Raw genomic sequence first — 25,503 nt, 5'->3', positions numbered from 1 at the left:
AGGAAGGGGTGGATAGTGCGGTCCACACCCCTGTTCCACCACAGGTGAGAGAAGCTGGAGGTAATCAGCCTGGCATAAGTGTCAGAAAGGGGGTAGTGTGTTACCTGTGGACAGAGGCCTGGAGGTTCTGTCTGTGTGGTCTCAGCTGGGCTAGGCTGAGGGACCACAAGGCTGGGAGATAGCCTGGAGTTGGGGGACGCAGCGACGCCTGGGAGGGTCGCAGGGCCATAGTCAGGCAGACTACTGAGCCCCAATCCCCCACAAGAAATACTAAACTGGAGACAGTGGGCGTACTGTGCTCTGTACAGCCAGGAGGCTGTGGGACATTGGCTGACAAAGCCGCATGAGTTCACAGGGTGTGAACTGGGACCTAGGTGAGTCAGGAAACTTTATGTTTAGTTAGAGCCTGGACGGGCGAGTGTTTATTATTTTATGTGGATGTCACATGTGTTAGGTGAAGCTGCGACTTCATGATGACCTGTATTGGTTGGAGTGTGCAACTATAAATACACTGTTTGGACCTGAAACCTGGTGTCCTAAAGGCGTATCTGTGAGAATGACCCCCGGTGAAGAGCTAACCCCCAAAAGTGGCTATACCATCAAAAACAGGTAGGAAGGCTTGTTTTTTCTGGGATTGCAAAAATACGCTGAGCAGTATTCCAATTTTCACAACAGCATATTTTTGGATTAATCATATCTTCCAGCAAGCAGACATGATATGCTGAGTCATATAAAATTATCCTCACCTGTTGATATGCACACATCCAAACCTGACTAAAGAATGAAGTAAAATGGCTGCCGTCAGGGAGAAAAACAGCAATGGCCCATTGTGATATCATCATCCATGTCTGCTAAAGGGTTCCATTGTGACACACTGAGTGTTCCGTCTATTTAAATTTTCATGGAGGCTGCCATGTTGATTTTCTCGAGGAGGGTTCCATTGTGTTACGCTGTGTGTTCCGTCTATTGAAATTTTCATGGGGGCTACCATCTTGTTTTGCTGGAGGCTGCCATTTTGATTTGCAGTTAAAAAGAGCTTGCAACTCAATAAATTTGCACAGTTATTAAGAGTTTATATTATAACAATGTTATTCAGGAAGAAAGATATCAAATGTTTGAGCAATACTGATTGTAGCCACACTGGAATACTGGGGGGGATCCTGCTTATGAATTCCTGGACCAGATAGGGCAGGTGCAGTGATGCTAAGGACATTCGGTACTAGCACAGAAGGTTGATTGGACAGAAAGGTGCATTGTCAATCTAACCTAGACAAAACTCCTTAAAAGATTTGATGTCCCATGTCCGTTGGTGAGTTGCAGATGCTGAACTGACCTGACCCTGCATTATAGTAGCAAAGAAACAATGACCATAAAAGGCTTAACACCATCGGTGGCATCTTCTTCCCCCAGTGTTAAAACAGTTGGCCCAAAGGGAACTCTCGAAGTTTAAGTGGCTATACCATCAAAAACAGGTAGGAAGGCTTGTTTTTTCTGGGATTGCAAAAATAAGCTGAGCAGTATTCTAATTTTCACAACAGCATATTTTGGGATTAATCATATCTTCCAGCAAGCAGACTTGATATGCTGAGTCATATAAAATTATCCTCACCTGTTGATATGCACACATCCAAACCTGACTAAAGAATGAAGTAAAATGGCTGCCGTCAGGGAGAAAAACAGCAATAGCCCATTGTGATATCATCATCCATGTCTGCTAAAGGGTTCCATTGTGACACACTGAGTGTTCCGTCTATTGAAATTTTCATGGGGCTGCCATATTGATTTTCTGGAGGAGGGTTCTATTGTGACACGCTGAGTTTTCCATCTATTGAAATTTTCATGGGGCTACCATCTTGTTTTGCTGGAGGCTGCCATTTTGATTTGCAGTTAAAAAGAGCTTGCAACTGAATGAATTTGCACAGTTGGTAAGAATTTATATTATAACAATGTTATTCAGGAAGAAAGATATCAAATGTTTGAGCAATACTGATTGTAGCCACACTGGAATACTGGGCGGGATCCTGCTTATATATTCCTGGACCAGATAGGGCAGGTGCAGTGATGCTAAGGACATTCGGTACTAGCACAGAAGGTTGATTGGACAGAAAGGTGCATTGTCAATCTACCTATACAAAACTCCTTAAAAGATTTAATGTCTCATGTCCGTTTGTGAGTTGCAAATGCTGAACTGACCTGACCCTGCATTATAGTGGCAAAGAAACAATGACCATAAAAGGCTTAACACCATCGGTGGCATCTTCTTCCCCCAGTGTTAAAACAGCTGGTCCAAAGGGAACTCTCGAAGTTTAAGTGGCTATACCATCAAAAACAGGTAGGAAGGCTTGTTTTTTCTGGGATTGCAAAAATACGCTGAACAGTATTCTAATTTTCACAACAGCATATTTTTGGATTAATCATATCTTCCAGCAAGCAGACATGATATGCTGAGTCATATAAAATTATCCTCACCTGTTGATATGCACACATCCAAACCTGACTAAAGAATGAAGTAAAATGGCTGCCGTCAGGGAGAAAAACAGCAATGGCCCATTGTGATATCATCATCCATGTCTGCTAAAGGGTTCCATTGTGACACACTGAGTGTTCCGTCTATTTAAATTTTCATGGAGGCTGCCACATTGATTTTCTGGAGGAGGGTTCCATTGTGACACGTTGATTTTTCAATCTATTGAAATTTTCATGGGGGCTGCCATCTTGTTTTGCTGGAGGCTGCCATTTTTTTTTTTTTTTGGTTTTAACCCCTTAAGGACTCAGCCCTATTTCACCTTAAGGACTTGGCCATTTTTTGCAAATCTGACCAGTGTCACTTTAAGTGCTCATAACTTTAAAACGCATTGACTTATCCAGGCCGTTCTGAGATTGTTTTTTCGTCACATATTTTACTTCATGACACTGCTAAAATTGGGTCAAAAAAGTTAATTTTTTTTCATAAAAAAATACCATATTTACCAAAAATTTTGAAAAATTAGCAAATTTCAAAGTTTCAGTTTCTCTACTTCTGTAATACATAGTAATACCCCCAAAAATTGTGATGACTTTACATTCCCCATATGTCTACTTCATGTTTGTAGCATTTTGGGAATGATATTTTATTTTTTGGGGATGTTACAAGGCTTAGAAGTTTAGAAGCAAATCTTAAAATTTTTCAGAAATTTACAAAAACCCAATTTTTAGGGACCACTACAGGTCTGAAGTCACTTTGCGAGGCTTACATAATAGAAACCGCCCAAAAATGACCCCATTCTATAAACTACACCCCTCAAGGTATTCAAAACTGATTTTACAAACTTCGTTAACCCTTTAGGTGTTGCACAAGAGTTGTTGGCAAATGGGGATGAAATTTGCGAATTTCTTTTTTTTGCCTAATTTTCAATTTTAACCCATTTTTTTCACTAACAAAGCAAGGGTTAACAGCCAAACAAGACTGTATCTTTATTGCCCTGATTCTGCCGTTTACAGAAACACCCCATATGTGGCCGTAAACTACTGTACGGGCACACAGTAGGGCGTAGAGGGAAAGGTGCGCCGTATGGTTTTTGGAAGCCCGATTTTGCTGGACTGGTTTTTTGACACCATGTCCCATTTGAAGCCCCCCTGATGCACCCCTAGATGCACCCCTAGAGTAGAAACTCCATAAAAGTGACCCCATCTAAGAAACTACACCCCTCAAGGTATTCAAAACTGATTTTACAAACTTTGTTAACCCTTTAGGTGTTGCAGAAGATTTAATGGAAAATAGAGATACAATTTCAAAATTTCACTTTTTTGGCAGATTTTCCATTTTAATATTTTTTTTCCAGTTACAAAGCAAGGGTTAACAGCCAAACAAAACTCATTATTTATGGCCCTGATTCTGTAGTTTACAGAAACACCCCATATGTGGCCGTAAACTACTGTACGGGCATACAGTAGGGCGTAGAGGGAAAGGTGCGCCGTATGGTTTTTGGAAGCCAGATTTTGCTGGACTGGTTTTTTGACACCATGTCCCATTTGAAGCCCCCCTGATGCACCCCTAGAGTAGAAACTCCATAAAAGTGACCCCATCTAAGAAACTACACCCCTTAAGGTATTCAAAACTGATTTTACAAACTTTGTTAACCCTTTAGGTGTTGCACAAGATTTAATGGAAAATAGAGATACAATTTCAAAATTTCACTTTTTTGGCAGATTTTCCATTTTAATATTTTTTTTCCAGTTACAAAGCAAGGGTTAACAGCCAAACAAAACTCATTATATATGTCCCTGATTCTGTAGTTTACAGAAACACCCCATATGTGGTCGTAAACCGCTGTACGGGCACGCGGCAGGGTGCAGAAGGAAAGAAATGCCATACGGTTTTTGGAAGGCAGATTTTGCTGGACTGTTTTTTTTGACACCATGTCCCATTTGAAGCCCCCCTGATGCACCCCTAGAGTAGAAACTCCAAAAAAGTGACCCCATTTTAGAAACTACGGGATAGGGTGGCAGTTTTGTTGGTACTAGTTTAGGGTTTTTTGGTTGCTCTATATTACACTTTTTTGTGCGGCAAGGTAACAAGAAAGAGATTTTTTGGCACGTGTTTTTTTTGTTATTTACAACATTCATCTGACAGGTTAGATCATGTGGTAATTTTATAGAGCAGGTTGTCACGGACGCGGCGATACCTAATATGCATACAATTTTTTTTATTTATGTAAGTTTTACACAATGATTTCATTTTTAAAACAAAAAAAATGTTTTAGTGTCTCCATAGTCTAAGAGCCATAGTTTTTTCATTTTTTGGGCGATTATCTTAAGTAGGGTCTCATTTTTTGCGGGATGAGATGATGGTTTGAGTGGCACTATTTTGGGGTGCATATGACTTTTTGATCACTTGCTATTACACTTTTTGTGACGTAAGATGACAAAAAATTGCTTTTTTTACACCGTTTTTATTTTTATTTTTTTACGGTGGTCACCTGAGGGGTTAGGTCATGTGATATTTTTATAGAGCCGGTCGATACGGACGCGGCAATACTTAATATGTATACTTTTTTTTTATTTATTTAAGTTTTACACAATGATTTCATTTTTGAAACAAAAAAAATCATGTTTTAGTGTTTCCATAGTCTAAGAGCCATAGTTTTTTCAGTTTTTGGGCGATTATCTTGGGTAGGGTATGATTTTTGCGGGATGAGATGACGGTTTGATTGGTACTATTTTGGCGTACATGCGACTTTTTTGATCACTTTTATTACCTTTTTTGGGAAGTAAGGTGGGCAAAATTTCAATTTCCTAATAGTCTTAATTTTTTTAAGTTTTATGGCGTTCACCGTGCGGGGAAAGTAACATGACCGTTTTATAGATCAGGTCGTTACGGACGCGGCGATACCAAACATGTCTAGGGAATTTTATTTTTTTCATTTTTAATCAGTGATAAATGTGTTTTTTGATTTTTACTTTTTTTTCACTTTTTTTCACTTTTTTTTTGACCCAGACCCACTTAGTTCTTGAAGATCCAGTGGGTCTGATGTCTGTGTAATACAGTACAGTACAATATATATTGTACTGTACTGAATTTTACTTACACTTTGTCTGAACAGATCTCTGCCTTTAGCACAGATCTGTTCAGCACCATGGACAGCAGGATGCCTGAGACGGCGTCCTGTTGCCATGGGAACCTTCCCCGTCTGCTCAGTAGTTGTCAGAACTTCGCAGATGGGGAAGGGTAAGGACGGGGCTGTCGGGGAGCTGTCTGGGAGCTCTCTCCCTCTCCATCGGGGGGCTGCAAAGGCACAGCAGCCCCCCGATGGGAGAAGGAGGGAGCTCCCTCTTACTGTTAACTTTTTCCATACAGCGGTCCGTACGGACCGCTGTATGGAAAGGGTTAAACGGCTGACATCGCATCATCGATGTCAGCCGTTTATACCAGGGTGCCAGCAATGTGCTGGCACCCTGGTATACCCACTGAACACCAACGATTATTCAAGAGGAGGCGGGCGGACCGCCCGCCTCCCGCACCGCTTCCACCGCCCACAACTCCCCCCCTGCACCATCCGCCAGCAAAAAATCATGCAGGGGTGCAGGGGGGGTGTAAAATATATATTTTAGGGACACTAAAGCTTCTGATCCCCGCGGTCAGGGCCCGCAAGGATCAGAAACTGCAGAAAGTGCAGCAAACCGCAGGTCTGAATTGACCTGCGGTTTTCTGCGATCGCCGATGCAGGGGGGTCAAATGACCCCCCCTGCATTGTTACGGGATGCCGGCTGAATGATTTCAGCCGAAATCCAGTTCCAATTAACCCCTGGGGCGCCGGAATACCGATTTCAAGTTATGACGTACCGGTACGTCATGGGTCCTTAAGGACTCGGGACCCATGCCGTACCGATACGTCCTAAGTCCTTAAGTATTTTATTTTACTCTTAAGAAAATATACAGTGTAACAGGAAACCAACAGTGGTGTAAATCGGTACCATACACAATATCATATAAGTACATTGTTGTACATGAAGGATTGAGAATAGCGACAATTACAGATGGTTAATTGAGAAACTCGACATATATAAGTTGTAGACTAGGGCGTACGAAACAGAATACAGATATTACTGGACAGAGATGATGCTAATTTAGTTAAAGGGGACAAGGCAAGTTATGACCAATCGCACCTTAGTAACCAGATCCCCAATCCCAATTTGTGTGGGGTGTATGTGGTGTATGTAAGGGCCAGAAAAGGAGGAAGCGATGGACGTCTCTGATTACCTCTTAGTTATCAAGCCACTTTGATCATTTTATTTTTTTGAGTTGTTGGCAGAATTTACAAGACAGGGCCCGTAGTGTAGCCAGGGAGTGATGCAGGGTTGATTAATGCTGGAGAAATCTGTATTTTGCCCAAGGGGTCCACTTTTTCAAGAATATCGAGTGTGATCGTGATTCCCACGAGGCCATTTCCTCAAAACGGTGGATTTGATCTACTTTAAGTCTCCATTGCTCCATTGAAGGTAAGCTAGTTTGTAGCCAGTATTTAGGAACCAAGAGACGAGCTGCTAACAAGAGCTGCTTAAAAAGGAAGGTGGGGGGTAAAGATGTTTTGTCATTGAAAAAAGAGAGCAATGCCCCATAAGGGGAGGTAGCTATATTTGAGGAGCAGATTTGGTTGCTGATCTGAAAGATTTCTGCCCACCATTTATTGATAGCAGGACATAGCCACCAGATATGGAGGAAGGTACCTTTCTCCCCTTGACATCTCCAGCATTCATCAGATGTAGGTCTAGTGAAATGTGAAGACTTGATTGGGGTTATATACCATTGCGAGAGAATTTTGTAACCATTCTCCTGGGCTCTTACACATCTAGATGACTTGTGTGGAATTTCAAATAGTGTAGGTAAAGTTTGAAACACTGGAGATCTTAGTTTGTTATATATAAGAGAGATAGGTTTTTTTGGGGAACTGGGGTTAACTATTAAGGCCTCAAACCAAGTAAGGGGACGAAGGAGCTCGCCATTCATGTTATTTTTGTGAACAAATGATTTAATGAGTGGAATGAGGTTAAAGTTAAAGTCACATGGTTGTGGGTTAAGAAGGGTTTTGATGGTATCGTTTAATGGTACTAAGCCCTGAGGGTCCAGGAGAAGGGAGATTGGCATGGAGGATGAACTAATTAATTTAGAAGAGGTACTTCTAGGTCCGCTGGAGGATGAACCGAGGATATCACTAATTGTAACAAGGGGAGATGGGAAGGGGATAGAGCAGTGGTAGTGATTCCACCACTTCCAAGCTTCAACTGTGGCTTTGATAATTGGGAAAGGCTGTAGATTTATTTGGGGAGGTGTGTGATGACCTAGACATAGAGCTCGAGCTGGCATACCAATAATACTTTGTTCTATGGCCACCCAAGATTTGCTGTCAGTATTTCTTAACCAGTCAATGATTCGTGACATAAGGATTGCCTTCCCATAGAGTTCAGGGTCTGGGAGTCCTATCCCACCTGACGTACGTGATCGAGATAAGAATGAGTAGGAGAGTCTCGCTTTCCTGCCATTCCATATAAATGTTCTGAATCTCTGTTTTAAGGAGGTGTAATAGGACTTTGGAATGGGGATTGGGAGAACTTGTTGGAGGTATGTAAGACGGGGAATAATAAGAGCCGAGAGGATGTTTTTCCTTCCAAACCATGATAGAGTTGGGGCTGATTTAGTGAGTTTATCAAGAGCTAAGAATAGAGCTGTTTTTAAAGGGACGTAATTGAGTGTGAATAGATCCGAAATGGTAGGGCTAAGTTTCACCCCTAGGTAGGTAATGGTTGGAGAAGACCAATTGAAAGGGGAGTTTTTCATTAAAGAGAGCCTAAGCTGTGGTGATATTCCTGTGCTAATGATGGTGGATTTGCTCTCATTGATCTTAAAGTCGGAGACTGCACTGTAGTTCTTTAAATGCTCCTGAATTATGGGGAGGGAAGTTTTGGGGTTGGATGTCATTATCATAACATCGTCGGCGAATGCCGCAATCTTATGGATCCTACCGCCTAGGGATAGGCCTTTGATTTCAGTATCCGCTCTAAGCTTGGATAGAAGGGGTTCCATGGCCAGGATGAATAACAGGGGAGACAGGAGACAGCCTTGACGAGTTCCGTTTTGGATTCGGAAGGGAGAGGATAGGTCACCATTGACCATTACTCGGGCAGTGGCCTGGTTATACATAGCAAATACGGCCTTGACATATGGATCAGGCAGGCCAAAGAACACTAGAACATGTCGTAGATAATTCCAGTTTATGCGGTCAAACGCTTTTTCAGCGTCAGTGCTGAGGAGTACGAGAGGAGTGGAGGTATGTCTAGCATAACAGAGAGCATTGATGACTCTAGTAGTGTTATCTCTACCTTCCCTATTACGCACGAAGCCTACCTGATCCATATGTACCAGCTGAGGGAGAAGGACTGCCAAACGATTGGCCAGAAGTTTCGCAAGAATTTTAAGGTCAATATTCAGAAGAGAAATTGGCCTATAATTTGCACATAGCTTAGAGTCCTTCCCCTCTTTAGGAATCAAGGCTATATGAGCAGACGTCATATCCTTGGATAAAGGGATACCCTGCAAGGACTGATTGCACACTGTCAATAGATGTGGTAGGAATTGTGTTTTGAATGCTTTGTAATAGAATGCAGGAAGTCCATCTGGACCCGGGCTTTTCCCCTGAGGCATTTGGGCCAGGGCTATAGAAATTTCATCCAAGGTAAATGGAACTTCAAGTGTTTGTTTTTGGCCCACTGATAAAGTCGGGCAGGCTGTTGATTTAAGAAATGCTTCCACTAATGTAGAGTGAGATGTTGGAGGTATGGTGGAAGGGAGGTTATATAAGGCTTCGTAAAAGTCCCTAAATTGTTTGGCAATCTTAAATGAGGCAAATACTGGGTCACCATTAGGAGAAGACAGTTGATGAATGTAGTTGTCTGCTCTTCTAGTTTTTATTCTGTTCATGAGGAATTTGGTGGCTTTATCCCCGTGTGCAAAGAACTTGTATTGGGAATTGAGGTAGTATTTAGCTGAATTGTTGAGCAATAGAGCTTTTAATTCAGCTCTTGCTTTGGAGAGCTCTTGAAGTTGGGTTTCAGAGAGGGTACTTTTATGGATGGATTCTAACTTGTTAATCTTGGAGAGAAGATTGCTAATGTTACTTTCCCTAGTTTTTTTTAAGTACGAGCCTAGGCTAATGAACTCACCCCTAATAAAGGGTTTGTGTGCATCCCAAATGGTTTGGGGTGAAAGCTCTGGTAGGGAGTTTAGGTTAAAGTATTCTTCCAGTAGTGAAGCAATTTTTTTTATAGAGTCTGGGTTCCCTAGGATAAATTCATTTAGTCTCCAATTAAAGCTTTTAGTTTTACGTGTAGGGGAGGATACCTTTAGGAAAATTGGGGCATGGTCAGACAGATGCATAGATCCAATTTTGCGGTGATAATTATTGTGTACATGGGAATAAAATGTATAGTCTAGAGTGCTAGGGTATTGAGTGCGCCAAACGTCAATTAAATGGAGATTAAATGGAGAATCTAGAGAATGTTTCTAATGAACTTTAGAGAACGTTTTGAGTGGGAAGTTTTGCGTGATGATGAATCTATTTGGGGGTTAAGGGCTATATTAAGATCCCCGCCCATTACTACAATACCTTCCTTAAAAGACGTAATCATTAGGGATATGGAGGAAAGCCAACTAGCCTGCTTGGAGTTAGGGGCATATAAGTTTATAAAGGTATATATCTGGACCCCTATATTCCCTTTGACCATAATAAATCTACCCTCTGGGTCTTGTATATGGTCAATGTATTTGAAAGGGACTTTCCTCTTGAATCCTATACTTACTCCCCCGGACGAGGCAGAGCCCCCCCCCCCCCCCCCACAGTGGTACCAGAGTGGGTAGTGAGAAAATTCCATGTTAGGATAATGGTTGAACCTGAAATGCGTCTCCTGGAGAAGCAGCACATCCGAGCCCTCCTTGCGCAGGATAGTGAATATATGGCTTCTTTTGGAGGGTGAATTGAAGCCCTTTACGTTGTAAGAAGCTATATGGATATCAGCCATGAACAAGGGTTATTGTGGCTGGAAGGGTGCAAGGTGCGCTAGTCCGCCAGGAGAGGACACTCACGGTTTTGGGTGCGTCCACCCCGTCCAGGAGAGAAGCCGGGTCCCTCGGGTCCTGTATGTCCCTCAGGAGAGTCAAATAATTATGTGTCAGGTACCTAGAACTAAACAAAGGGAGAGGGGAAAAAATGAGAACAAAACAAAACCAAAAAATAACCTGGTTTGTGGGGTGACCCACTAGTGTAAAGCATGGGGGAAAAGTTGGTCAAAGACCGGTTAACATACCGTTCTGCACGTAAGATTGCAATCTGAAAATTATCTTATGTTAATTTAAGCTAACATCAGGATTTCAATAAAAAGGAGGAGCTGGTTAGGCCCTCATCAGACAGTTAGAGAGGAATGAATGGCAATATGAGAAAAATATTGTAAGGGAAAAATTTGAGAAGGGAAGAGGTAAGAAGGAGGGAGAGGAAATCAGACAAAAGAAGCATGGAATATTAGGTACAGAGGTAGTATCCAATTAAGCTGGACTTAGACCTGGATCCACTAGCAGTAAATAAAGCTAACTAAGCAAATTTTAGCTAAAGTCCCTTTATAAGGAAGAAGCAGATTATCTGGATAGACCCAGGCAAGTCCAGGAAAAGAAAGATATCGCCTCTGTGTGGGAGACTTGTTGCAAGAAGGTTCCAGAGATTAATCTTGAGATAGTCTCTTGGGTGTTAGTTGCCGATTCCTCTTTCCCACTTTGTGGGCCTTTAGAGTGTGCTGTAAGGTGAAGGCCTCAACCGTCGGGACTTCAGGTAGATCACTAAGATCTTGGAATAAGTCCCAGTTTTCGATCTGCATGGGAGGAATTTGTAGATGGTCATATACCGCCTCTAAATCAGTAAAGGTGGTAATATTCATGCGGCGTCCTCCTTGTAAAAAGGAAAGTCCAAAGGGAAAGTTCCATTTGTAAAGGATCCTGTTCGCCCTTAGCCATTCCGTCAGGAGCTTGATAGATTTACGTTTCCTCAAGGTGGAGGGGGCTAAATCTTGATAGATTGAGATATGGACACCTTCAAATAGGATGTCTTGTCTGTTTCTAGCAGCTTCTTGAACTGCAGATTTAACTTGAAAGTTGAGAAACTTGCAAATTATATGCCTTGGGGGTTCTTCCGCTTTAGGTTTGGGTCGCAGTGCTCTGTGTGCCCTTTCCAAAACAATTTCTAGGGCGAATTCAGGGCCCAGGAGTGAGGAGCATAGGGAGACAACTGCAGCAGGGATGTCACCAGGAAGCATGATCTTAGAGATCCCTCTTATGCGCAAATTGTTTCGGCGACCCCTATTTTCTTGATCTTCTAGGGCGTTCTGAAGTTGGTTCAGGTAGGACCCACATTTCTGGAGTGAGTTGGAGGTGGCCCTCTGGTGATCTAGTATCTGGGCCTGTTGGTTCTCTAAAGCTTCAACTCTATCCCCTATATGGCGCATGTCCTGGCGCATGGCGGCAAATTCACTTAGGAGAGGTTCGAGGGCTTTACCCAGGGTGTTCTTTAGGTAATTCCTGGTAATCGGGAGGGCCCCCTTACCTTGCGGTTCTTCATAATCGCTCTCGTCCTCCGATCTGGCTTTCTGAGGCTGAGCGGGCGCCATTTTGGAATCGCGAGCCACATATGAAGCGGCCGCTTTCTTCAGGAACTTGTCCATATCTCCCCCTGCGGCTTGACTTTTATTGGTGCTGGGGTGCTCCACGGCTTTAGGGTTCCCGATTTTAACCATTTTTCAGGCGATTCGCTAATGATAGCTGGTGCATTGAACGGTCTGTGGCTCAGAGCTCAGAATCAAGCGGCCATCTCAGACCGGCGCTGGCTCCGCCCCCGAGGCTGCCATTTTGATTTGCAGTAAAAAAGAGCTTGCAACTCAATGAATTTGCACAGTTGGTAAGAGTTTATATTATAACAATGTTATTCAGGAAGAAAGATATCAAATGTTTGAGCAATACTGATTGTAGTCACACTGGAATACTGGGCGGGATCCTGCTTATAAATTCCTGGACCAGATAGGGCAGGTGCAGTGATGCTAAGGACATTCGGTACTAGCACAGAAGGTTGATTGGACAGAAAGGTGCATTGTCAATCTAACCTAGACAAAACTCCTTAAAAGATTTGATGTCCCATATCCGTTGGTGAGTTACAGATGCTGAACTGACCTGACCCTGCATTATAGTGGCAAAGAAACAATGACCATAAAAGGCTTAACACCATCGGTGGCATCTTCTTCCCCCAGTGTTAAAACAGCTGGCCCAAAGGGAACTCTCGAAGTTTAAGTGGCTATACCATCAAAAACAGGTAGGAAGGCTTGTTTTTTCTGGGATTGCAAAAATACGCTGAACAGTATTCCAATTTTCACAACAGCATATTTTTTGATTAATCATATCTTCCAGCAAGCAGACATGATATGCTGAGTCATATAAAATTATCCTCACCTGTTGATATGCACACATCCAAACCTGACTAAAGAATGAAGTAAAATGGCTGCCGTCAGGGAGAAAAACAGCAATGGCCCATTGTGATATCATCATCCATGTCTGCTAAAGGGTTCCATTGTGACACACTGAGTGTTCCGTCTATTAAAATTTTCATGGAGGCTGCCATATTGATTTTCTCGAGGAGGGTTCCATTGTGTTACGCTGTGTGTTCCGTCTATTGAAATTTTCATGGGGGCTGCCATATTGATTTTCTGGAGGAGGGTTCCATTGTGACACGCTGAGTTTTCCATCTATTGAAATTTTCATGGGGGCTACCATCTTGTTTTGCTGGAGGCTGCCATTTTGATTTGCAGTTAAAAAGAGCTTGCAACTCAATGAATTTGCACAGTTGGTAAGAATTTATATTATAACAATGTTATTCAGGAAGAAAGATATCAAATGTTTGAGCAATACTGATTGTAGCCACACTGGAATACTGGGCGGGATCCTGCTTATGAATTCCTGGACCAGATAGGGCAGGTGCAGTGATGCTAAGGACATTCGGTACTAGCACAGAAGGTTGATTGGACAGAAAGGTGCATTGTCAATCTAACCTAGACAAAACTCCTTAAAAGATTTGATGTCCCATGTCCGTTGGTGAGTTGCAAATGCTGAACTGACCTGACCCTGCATTATAGTGGCAAAGAAACAATGACCATAAAAGGCTTAACACCATCGGTGGCATCTTCTTCCCCCAGTGTTAAAACAGCTGGCCCAAAGGGAACTCTCGAAGTTTAAATGGCTATACCATCAAAAACAGGTAGGAAGGCTTGTTTTTTCTGGGATTGCAAAAATACGCTGAACAGTATTCCAATTTTCACAACAGCATATTTTTTGATTAATCATATCTTCCAGCAAGCAGACATGATATGCTGAGTCATATAAAATTATCCTCACCTGTTGATATGCACACATCCAAACCTGACTAAAGAATGAAGTAAAATGGCTGCCGTCAGGGAGAAAAACAGCAATGGCCCATTGTGATATCATCATCCATGTCTGCTAAAGGGTTCCATTGTGACACACTGAGTGTTCCGTCTATTTAAATTTTCATGGAGGCTGCCATATTGATTTTCTCGAGGAGGGTTCCATTGTGTTACGCTGTGTGTTCCGTCTATTGAAATTTTCATGGGGGCTGCCATATTGATTTTCTGGAGGAGGGTTCCATTGTGACACGCTGAGTTTTCCATCTATTGAAATTTTCATGGGGGCTACCATCTTGTTTTGCTGGAGGCTGCCATTTTGATTTGCAGTTAAAAAGAGCTTGCAACTCAATGAATTTGCACAGTTGGTAAGAGTTTATATTATAACAATGTTATTCAGGAAGAAAGATATCAAATGTTTGAGCAATACTGATTGTAGCCACACTGGAATACTGGGCGGGATCCTGCTTATGAATTCCTGGACCAGATAGGGCAGGTGCAGTGATGCTAAGGACATTCGGTACTAGCACAGAAGGTTGATTGGACAGAAAGGTGCATTGTCAATCTAACCTAGACAAAACTCCTTAAAAGATTTGATGTCCCATGTCCGTTGGTGAGTTGCAAATGCTGAACTGACCTGACCCTGCATTATAGTGGCAAAGAAACAATGACCATAAAAGGCTTAACACCATCGGTGGCATCTTCTTCCCCCAGTGTTAAAACAGCTGGCCCAAAGGGAACTCTCGAAGTTTAAGTGGCTATACCATCAAAAACAGGTAGGAAGGCTTGTTTTTTCTGGGATTGCAAAAATACGCTGAACAGTATTCCAATTTTCACAACAGCATATTTTTTGATTAATCATATCTTCCAGCAAGCAGACATGATATGCTGAGTCATATAAAATTATCCTCACCTGTTGATATGCACACATCCAAACCTGACTAAAGAATGAAGTAAAATGGCTGCCGTCAGGGAGAAAAACAGCAATGGCCCATTGTGATATCATCATCCATGTCTGCTAAAGGGTTCCATTGTGACACACTGAGTGTTCCGTCTATTTAAATTTTCATGGAGGCTGCCATATTGATTTTCTCGAGGAGGGTTCCATTGTGTTACGCTGTGTGTTCCGTCTATTGAAATTTTCATGGGGGCTGCCATATTGATTTTCTGGAGGAGGGTTCCATTGTGACACGCTGAGTTTTCCATCTATTGAAATTTTCATGGGGGCTACCATCTTGTTTTGCTGGAGGCTGCCATTTTGATTTGCAGTTAAAAAGAGCTTGCAACTCAATGAATTTGCACAGTTGGTAAGAGTTTATATTATAACAATGTTATTCAGGAAGAAAGATATCAAATGTTTGAGCAATACTGATTGTAGCCACACTGGAATACTGGGCAGGATCCTGCTTATGAATTCCTGGACCAGATAGGGCAGGTGCAGTGATGCTAAGGACATTCGGTACTAGCACAGAAGGTTGATTGGACAGAAAGGTGCATTGTCAATCTAACCTAGACAAAACTCCTTAAAAGATTTGATGTCCCATGTCCGTTGGTGAGTTGCAAATGCTGAACTGACCTGACCCTGCATTATAGTGGCAAAGAAACAATGACCATAAAAGGCTTAACACCATCGGTGGCATCTTCTTCCCCCAGTGTTAAAACAGCTGGCCCAAAGGGAACTCTCGAAGTTTAAGTGGCTATACCATCAAAAACAGGTAGGAAGGCTTGTTTTTTCTGGGATTGCAAAAATACGCTGAGCAGTATTCCAATTTTCACAACAGCATATTTTTTGATTAATCATATCTTCCAGCAAGCAGACATGATATGCTGAGTCATATAAAATTATCCTCACCTGTTGATATGCACACATCCAAACCTGACTAAAGAATGAAGTAAAATGGCTGCCGTCAGGGAGAAAAACAGCAATGGCCCATTGTGATATCATCATCCATGTCTGCTAAAGGGTTCCATTGTGACACACTGAGTGTTCCGTCTATTTAAATTTTCATGGAGGCTGCCATGTTGATTTTCTCGAGGAGGGTTCCATTGTGTTACGCTGTGTGTTCCGTCTATTGAAATTTTCATGGGGGCTGCCATATTGATTTTCTGGAGGAGGGCTCCATTGTGACACGCTGAGTTTTCCATCTATTGAAATTTTCATGGGGGCTACCATCTTGTTTTGCTGGAGGCTGCCATTTTGATTTGCAGTTAAAAAGAGCTTGCAACTCAATGAATTTGCACAGTTGGTAAGAGTTTATATTATAACAATGTTATTCAGGAAGAAAGTTATCAAATGTTTGAGCAATACTGATTGTAGCCACACTGGAATACTGGGCGGGATCCTGCTTATGAATTCCTGGACCAGATAGGGCAGGTGCAGTGATGCTAAGGACATTTGGTACTAGCACAGAAGGTTGATTGGACAGAAAGGTGCATTGTCAATCTAACCTAGACAAAACTCCTTAAAAGATTTGATGTCCCATGTCCGTTGGTGAGTTGCAAATGCTGAACTGACCTGACCCTGCATTATAGTGGCAAAGAAACAATGACCATAAAAGGCTTAACACCATCGGTGGCATCTTCTTCCCCCAGTGTTAAAACAGCTGGCCCAAAGGGAACTCTCGAAGTTTAAGTGGCTATACCATCAAAAACAGGTAGGAAGGCTTGTTTTTTCTGGGATTGCAAAAATACGCTGAACAGTATTCCAATTTTCACAACAGCATATTTTTTGATTAATCATATCTTCCAGCAAGCAGACATGATATGCTGAGTCATATAAAATTATCCTCACCTGTTGATATGCACACATCCAAACCTGACTAAAGAATGAAGTAAAATGGCTGCCGTCAGGGAGAAAAACAGCAATGGCCCATTGTGATATCATCATCCATGTCTGCTAAAGGGTTCCATTGTGACACACTGAGTGTTCCGTCTATTTAAATTTTCATGGAGGCTGCCATATTGATTTTCTCGAGGAGGGTTCCATTGTGTTACGCTGTGTGTTCCGTCTATTGAAATTTTCATGGGGGCTGCCATATTGATTTTCTGGAGGAGGGTTCCATTGTGACACGCTGAGTTTTCCATCTATTGAAATTTTCATGGGGGCTACCATCTTGTTTTGCTGGAGGCTGCCATTTTGATTTGCAGTTAAAAAGAGCTTGCAACTCAATGAATTTGCACAGTTGGTAAGAGTTTATATTATAACAATGTTATTCAGGAAGAAAGATATCAAATGTTTGAGCAATACTGATTGTAGCCACACTGGAATACTGGGCGGGATCCTGCTTATGAATTCCTGGACCAGATAGGGCAGGTGCAGTGATGCTAAGGACATTCGGTACTAGCACAGAAGGTTGATTGGACAGAAAGGTGCATTGTCAATCTAACCTAGACAAAACTCCTTAAAAGATTTGATGTCCCATGTCCGTTGGTGAGTTGCAAATGCTGAACTGACCTGACCCTGCATTATAGTGGCAAAGAAACAATGACCATAAAAGGCTTAACACCATCGGTGGCATCTTCTTCCCCCAGTGTTAAAACAGCTGGCCCAAAGGGAACTCTCGAAGTTTAAGTGGCTATACCATCAAAAACAGGTAGGAAGGCTTGTTTTTTCTGGGATTGCAAAAATACGCTGAGCAGTATTCCAATTTTCACAACAGCATATTTTTTGGATTAATCATATCTTCCAGCAAGCAGACATGATATGCTGAGTCATATAAAATTATCCTCACCTGTTGATATGCACACATCCAAACCTGACTAAAGAATGAAGTAAAATGGCTGCCGTCAGGGAGAAAAACAGCAATGGCCCATTGTGATATCATCATCCATGTCTGCTAAAGGGTTCCATTGTGACACACTGAGTGTTCCGTCTATTTAAATTTTCATGGAGGCTGCCATATTGATTTTCTCGAGGAGGGTACCATTGTGTTACGCTGTGTGTTCCATCTATTGAAATTTTCATGGGGGCTGCCATATTGATTTTCTGGAGGAGGGTTCCATTGTGACACGCTGAGTTTTCCATCTATTGAAATTTTCATGGGGGCTACCATCTTGTTTTGCTGGAGGCTGCCATTTTGATTTGCAGTTAAAAAGAGCTTGCAACTCAATGAATTTGCACAGTTAGTAAGAATTTATATTATAACAATGTTATTCAGGAAGAAAGAGATCAAATGTTTGAGCAATACTGATTGTAGCCACACTGGAATACTGGACGGGATTCTGCTTATGAATTCCTGGACCAGATAGGGCAGGTGCAGTGATGATAAGGACATTCGGTACTAGCACAGAAGGTTGATTGGACAGAAAGGTGCATTGCCAATCTACCCTAGACAAAACTCCTTAAAAGATTTGATGTCCCATGTCCGTTGGTGAGTTGCAAATGCTGAACTGACCTGACCCTGCATTATAGTGGCAAAGAAACAATGACCATAAAAGGCTTAACACCATCGGTGGCATCTTCTTCCCCCAGTGTTAAAACAGCTGGCCCAAAGGGAACTCTCGAAGTTTAAGTGGCTATACCATCAAAAACAGGTAGGAAGGCTTGTTTTTTCTGGGATTGCAAAAATTCGCTGAACAGTATTCCAATTTTCACAACAGCATATTTTTGGATTAATCATATCTTCCAGCAAGCAGACATGATATGCTGAGTCATATAAAATTATCCTCACCTGTTGATATGCACACATCCAAACCTGACTAAAGAATGAAGTAAAATGGCTGCCGTCAGGGAGAAAAACAGCAATGGCCCATTGTGTTATCATCATCCATGTCTGCTAAAGGGTTCCATTTTGACACACTGAGTGTTTCAGCTATTTAAATTTTCATGGAGGCTGCCATATTGATTTTCTGGAGGAGGGTTCCATTGTGACACGCTGCGTTTTCCATCTATTGACATTTTCATGGGGGCTACCATCTTGTTTTGCTGGAGGCTGCAATTTTGATTTGCAGTTAAAAAGAGCTTGCAACTCAATGAATTTGCACAGTTGGTAAGAATTTATATTATAACAATGTTATTCAGGAAGAAAGATATCAAATGTTTGAGCAATACTGATTGTAGCCACACTGGAATACTGGGCGGGATCCTGCATATGAATTCCTGGACCAGATAGGGCAGGTGCAGTGATGCTAAGGACATTCGGTACTAGCACAGAAGGTTGATTGGACAGAAAGGTGCATTGTCAATCTAACCTAGACAAAACTCCTTAAAAGATTTGAGGTCCCATGTCCGTTGGTGAGTTGCAAATGCTGAACTGACCTGACCCTGCATTATAGTGGCAAAGAAACAATGACCATAAAAGGCTTAACACCATCGGTGGCATCTTCTTCCCCCAGTGTTAAAACAGCTGGCCCAAAAGGAACTCTCGAAGTTTAAATGGCTATACCATCAAAAACAGGTAGGAAGGCTTGTTTTTTCTGGGATTGCAAAAATACGCTGAACAGTATTCCAATTATCACAACAGCATATTTTTTGATTAATCATATCTTCCAGCAAGCAGACATGATTTGCTGAGTCATATAAAATTATCCTCACCTGTTGATATGCACACATCCAAACCTGACTAAAGAATGAAGTAAAATGGCTGCCGTCAGGGAGAAAAACAGCAATGGCCCATTGTGATATCATCATCCATGTCTGCTAAAGGGTTCCATTGTGACACACTGAGTGTTCCGTCTATTAAAATTTTCATGGAGGCTGCCATATTGATTTTCTCGAGGAGGGTTCCATTGTGTTACGCTGTGTGTTCCGTCTATTGAAATTTTCATGGGGGCTGCCATATTGATTTTCTGGAGGAGTGTTCCATTGTGACACGCTGAGTTTTCCATCTATTGAAATTTTCATGGGGGCTACCATCTTGTTTTGCTAGAGGCTGCCATTTTGATTTGCAGTTAAAAAGAGCTTGCAACTCAATGAATTTGCACAGTTGGTAAGAATTTATATTATAACAATGTTATTGAGGAAGAAAGATATCAAATGTTTAAGCAATACTGATTGTAGCCACACTGGAATACTGGGCGGGATCCTGCTTATGAATTACTGGACCAGATAGGGCAGGTGCAGTGATGCTAAGGACATTCGGTACTAGCACAGAAGGTTGATTGGACAGAAAGGTGCATTGTCAATCTAACCTAGACAAAACTCCTTAAAAGATTTGATGTCCCATGTCCGTTGGTGAGTTGCAAATGCTGAACTGACCTGACCCTGCATTATAGTGGCAAAGAAACAATGACCATAAAAAGCTTAACACCATCGGTGGCATCTTCTTCCCCCAGTGTTAAAACAGCTGGCCCATAGGGAACTCTCGAAGTTTAAATGGCTATACCATCAAAAACAGGTAGGAAGGCTTGTTTTTTCTGGGATTGCAAAAATTCGCTGAACAGTATTCCAATTTTCACAACAGCATATTTTTGGATTAATCATATCTTCCAGCAAGCAGACATGATTTGCTGAGTCATATAAAATTATCCTCACCTGTTGATATGCACACATCCAAACCTGACTAAAGAATGAAGTAAAATGGCTGCCGTCAGGGAGAAAAACAGCAATGGCCCATTGTGATATCATCATCCATGTCTGCTAAAGGGTTCCATTGTGACACACTGAGTGTTTCAGCTATTTAAATTTTCATGGAGGCTGCCATATTGATTTTCTGGAGGAGGGTTCCATTGTGACACGCTGCGTTTTCCATCTATTGAAATTTTCATGGGGGCTACCATCTTGTTTTGCTGGAGGCTGCAATTTTGATTTGCAGTTAAAAAGAGCTTGCAACTCAATGAATTTGCACAGTTGGTAAGAATTTATATTATAACAATGTTATTCAGGAAGAAAGATATCAAATGTTTGAGCAATACTGATTGTAGCCACACTGGAATACTGGGCGGGATCCTGCATATAAATTCCTGGACCAGATAGGGCAGGTGCAGTGATGCTAAGGACATTCGGTACTAGCACAGAAGGTTGATTGGACAGAAAGGTGCATTGTCAATCTAACCTAGACAAAACTCCTTAAAAGATTTGAGGTCCCATGTCCGTTGGTGAGTTGCAAATGCTGAACTGACCTGACCCTGCATTATAGTGGCAAAGAAACAATGACCATAAAAGGCTTAACACCATCGGTGGCATCTTCTTCCCCCAGTGTTAAAACAGCTGGCCCAAAGGGAACTCTCGAAGTTTAAATGGCTATACCATCAAAAACAGGTAGGAAGGCTTGTTTTTTCTGGGATTGCAAAAATACGCTGAACAGTATTCCAATTTTCACAACAGCATATTTTTTGATTAATCATATCTTCCAGCAAGCAGACTTGATATGCTGAGTTATATAAAATTATCCTCACCTGTTTATATGCACACATCCAAACCTGACTAAAGAATGAAGTAAAATGGCTGCCGTCAGGGAGAAAAACAGCAATGGCCCATTGTGATATCATCATCCATGTCTGCTAAAGGGTTCCATTGTGTGACATTGAGTGTTCCGTCTATTTAATTTTTCATGGAGGCTGCCATATTGATTTTCTCGAGGAGGGTTCCATTGTGTTACGCTGTGTGTTCCGTCTATTGAAATTTTCATGAGGGCTGCCATATTGATTTTCTGGAGGAGGGTTCCATTGTGACACGCCGAGTTTTCCATCTATTGAAATTTTCATGGGGGCTACTATCTTGTTTTGCTGGAGGCTGCCATTTTGATTTGCAGTTAAAAAGAGCTTGCAACTCAATAAATTTGCACAGTTGGTAAGAGTTTATATTATAACAATGTTATTCAGGAAGAAAGATATCAAATGTTTGAGCAATACTGATTGTAGCCACACTGGAATACTGGGCGGGATCCTGCTTATGAATTCCTGGACCAGATAGGGCAGGTGCAGTGATGCTAAGGACATTCGGTACTAGCACAGAAGGTTGATTGGACAGAAAGGTGCATTGTCAATCTAACCTAGACAAAACTCCTTAAAAGATTTGATGTCCCATGTCCGTTGGTGAGCTGCAAATGCTGAACTGACCTGACCCTGCATTATAGTGGCAAAGAAACAATGACCATAAAAGGCTTAACACCATCGGTGGCATCTTCTTCCCCCAGTGTTAAAACAGCTGGCCCAAAGGGAACTCTCGAAGTTTAAGTGTCTATACCATCAAAAACAGGTAGGAAGGCTTGTTTTTGCAGGGATTGCAAAAATACGCTGAACAGTATTCCAATTTTCACAACAGCATGTTTTTGGATTAATCATATCTTCCAGCAAGCAGACATGATTTGCTGAGTCATATAAAATTATCCTCACCTGTTGATATGCACACATCCAAACCTGACTAAAGAATGAAGTAAAATGGCTGCCGTCAGGGAGAAAAACAGCAATGGCCCATTGTGATATCATCATCCATGTCTGCTAAAGGGTTCCATTGTGACACACTGAGTGTTCCGTCTATTAAAATTTTCATAAAGGCTGCCATATTGATTTTCTCGAGGAGGGTTCCATTGTGTTTCGCTGTGTGTTCCGTCTATTGAAATTTTCATGGGGGCTGCCATATTAATTTTCTGGAGGAGGGTTCCTTTGTGACACGCTGAGTTTTCCATCTATTGAAATTTTCATGGGGGCTACCATCTTGTTTTGCTGAAGGCTGACATTTTGATTTGCAGTTAAAAAGAGCTTGCAACTCAATGAATTTGCATAGTTGGTAAGAATTTATATTATAACAATGTTATTCAGGAAGAAAGATATCAAATGTTTGAGCAATACTGATTGTAGCCACACTGGAATACTGGGCGGGATCCTGCTTATAAATTCCTGGACCAGATAGGGCAGGTGCAGTGATGCTAAGGACATTCGGTACTAGCACAGAAGGTTGATTGGACAGAAAGGTGCATTGTCAATCTAACCTAGACAAAACTCCTTAAAAGATTTGATGTCCCATGTCCGTTGGTGAGTTGCAAATGCTGAACTGACCTGACCCTGCATTATAGTGGCAAAGAAACAATGACCATAAAAGGCTTAACACCATCGGTGGCATCTTCTTCCCCCAGTGTTAAAACAGCTGGCCCAAAGGGAACTCTCGAAGTTTAAGTGTCTATACCATCAAAAACAGGTAGGAAGGCTTGTTTTTTCTGGGATTGCAAAATACGCTGAGCAGTATTCCAATTTTCACAACAGCATATTTTTGGATTAATCATATCTTCCAGCAAGCAGACATGATTTGCTGAGTCATATAAAATTATCCTCACCTGTTGATATGCACACATCCAAACCTGACTAAAGAATGAAGTAAAATGGCTGCCGTCAGGGAGAAAAACAGCAATGGCCCATTGTGATATCATCATCCATGTCTGCTAAAGGGTTCCATTGTGACACACTGAGTGTTCCGTCTATTAAAATTTTCATAAAGGCTGCCATATTGATTTTCTCGAGGAGGGTTCCATTGTGTTACGCTGTGTGTTCCGTCTATTGAAATTTTCATGGGGGCTGCCATATTGATTTTCTGGAGGAGGTTTCCATTGTGACACGCTGAGTTTTCCATCTATTGAAATTTTCATGGGGGCTACCATCTTGTTTTGCTGGAGGCTGCCATTTTGATTTGCAGTTAAAAAGAGCTTGCAACTCAATGAATTTGCACAGTTGGTAAGAATTTATATTATAACAATGTTATTCAGGAAGAAAGATATCAAATGTTTGAGCAATACTGATTGTAGCCACACTGGAATACTGGGCGGGATCCTGCTTATGAATTCCTGGACCAGATAGGGCAGGTGCAGTGATGCTAAGGACATTCGGTACTAGCACAGAAGGTTGATTGGACAGAAAGGTGCATTGTAAATCTAACCTAGACAAAAATCCTTAAAAGATTTGATGTCCCATGTCCGTTGGTGAGTTGCAAATGCTGAACTGACCTGACCCTGCATTATAGTGGCAAAGAAACAATGACCATAAAAGGCTTAACACCATCGGTGGCATCTTCTTCCCCCAGTGTTAAAACAGCTGGCCCAAAGGGAACTCTCGAAGTTTAAATGGCTATACCATCAAAAACAGGTAGGAAGGCTTGTTTTTTCTGGGATTGCAAAAATACGCTGAACAGTATTCCAATTTTCACAACAGCATATTTTTTGATTCATCATATCTTCCAGCAAGCAGACATGATTGGCTGAGTCATATAAAATTATCCTCACCTGTTGATATGCACACATCCAAACCTGACTAAAGAATGAAGTAAAATGGCTGCCGTCAGGGAGAAAAACAGCAATGGCCCATTGTGATATCATCATCCATGTCTGCTAAAGGGTTCCATTGTGACACACTGAGTGTTCCGTCTATTTAAATTTTCATGGAGGCTGCCATATTGATTTTCTCAAGGAGGGTTCCATTGTGATACGCTGAGTTTTCCATCTATTGAAATTTTCATGGGGCTACCATCTTGTTTTGCTGGAGGCTGCCATTTTGATTTGCAGTTAAAAAGAGCTTGCAACTCAATGAATTTGCACAGTTGGTAAGAATTTATATTATAACAATGTTATTTAGGAAGAAAGAGATCAAATGTTTGAGCAATACTGATTGTAGCCACACTGGAATACTGGGCGGTATCCTGCTTATGAATTCCTGGACCAGATAGGGCAGGTTCAGTGATGCTAAGGACATTCGGTACTAGCACAGAAGGTTGATTGGACAGAAAGGTGCATTGTCAAACTAACCTAGACAAAACTCCTTAAAAGATTTGATGTCCCATGTCCGTTGGTGAGTTGCAAATGCTGAACTGACCTGACCCTGCATTATAGTGGCAAAGAAACAATGACCATAAAAGGCTTAACACCATCGGTGGCATCTTCTTCCCCCAGTGTTAAAACAGCTGGCCCAAAGGGAACTCTCGAAGTTTAAGTGGCTATACCATCAAAAACAGGTAGGAAGGCTTGTTTTTTCTGGGATTGCAAAATACGCTGAGCAGTATTCCAATTTTCACAACAGCATATTTTTTGATTAATCATATCTTCCAGCAAGCAGACATGATTTGCTGAGTCATATAAAATTATCCTCACCTGTTGATATGCACACATCCAAACCTGACTAAAGAATGAAGTAAAATGGCTGCCGTCAGGGAGAAAAACAGCAATGGCCCATTGTGATATCATCATCCATGTCTGCTAAAGGGTTCCATTGTGACACACTGAGTGTTCCGTCTATTAAAATTTTCATAAAGACTGCCATATTGATTTTCTCGAGGAGGGTTCCATTGTGTTACGCTGTGTGTTCCGTCTATTGAAATTTTCATGGGGGCTGCCATATTGATTTTCTGGAGGAGGGTTCCATTGTGACACGCTGAGTTTTCCATCTATTGAAATTTTCATGGGGGCTACCATCTTGTTTTGCTAGAGGCTGCCATTTTGATTTGCAGTTAAAAAGAGCTTGCAACTCAATGAATTTGCACAGTTGGTAAGAATTTATATTATAACAATGTTATTCAGGAAGAAAGATATCAAATGTTTGATCAATACTGATTGTAGCCACACTGGAATACTGGGCGGGATCCTGCTTATGAATTCCTGGACC

This window comes from Bufo bufo, chromosome 5, assembly GCF_905171765.1.
Source record: "Bufo bufo chromosome 5, aBufBuf1.1, whole genome shotgun sequence".
Classification (NCBI taxonomy): Eukaryota; Metazoa; Chordata; class Amphibia; order Anura; family Bufonidae; genus Bufo; species Bufo bufo.
The sequence above is the reverse complement of the archived record's forward strand: the minus strand, read 5'-3'. Positions refer to the sequence as shown.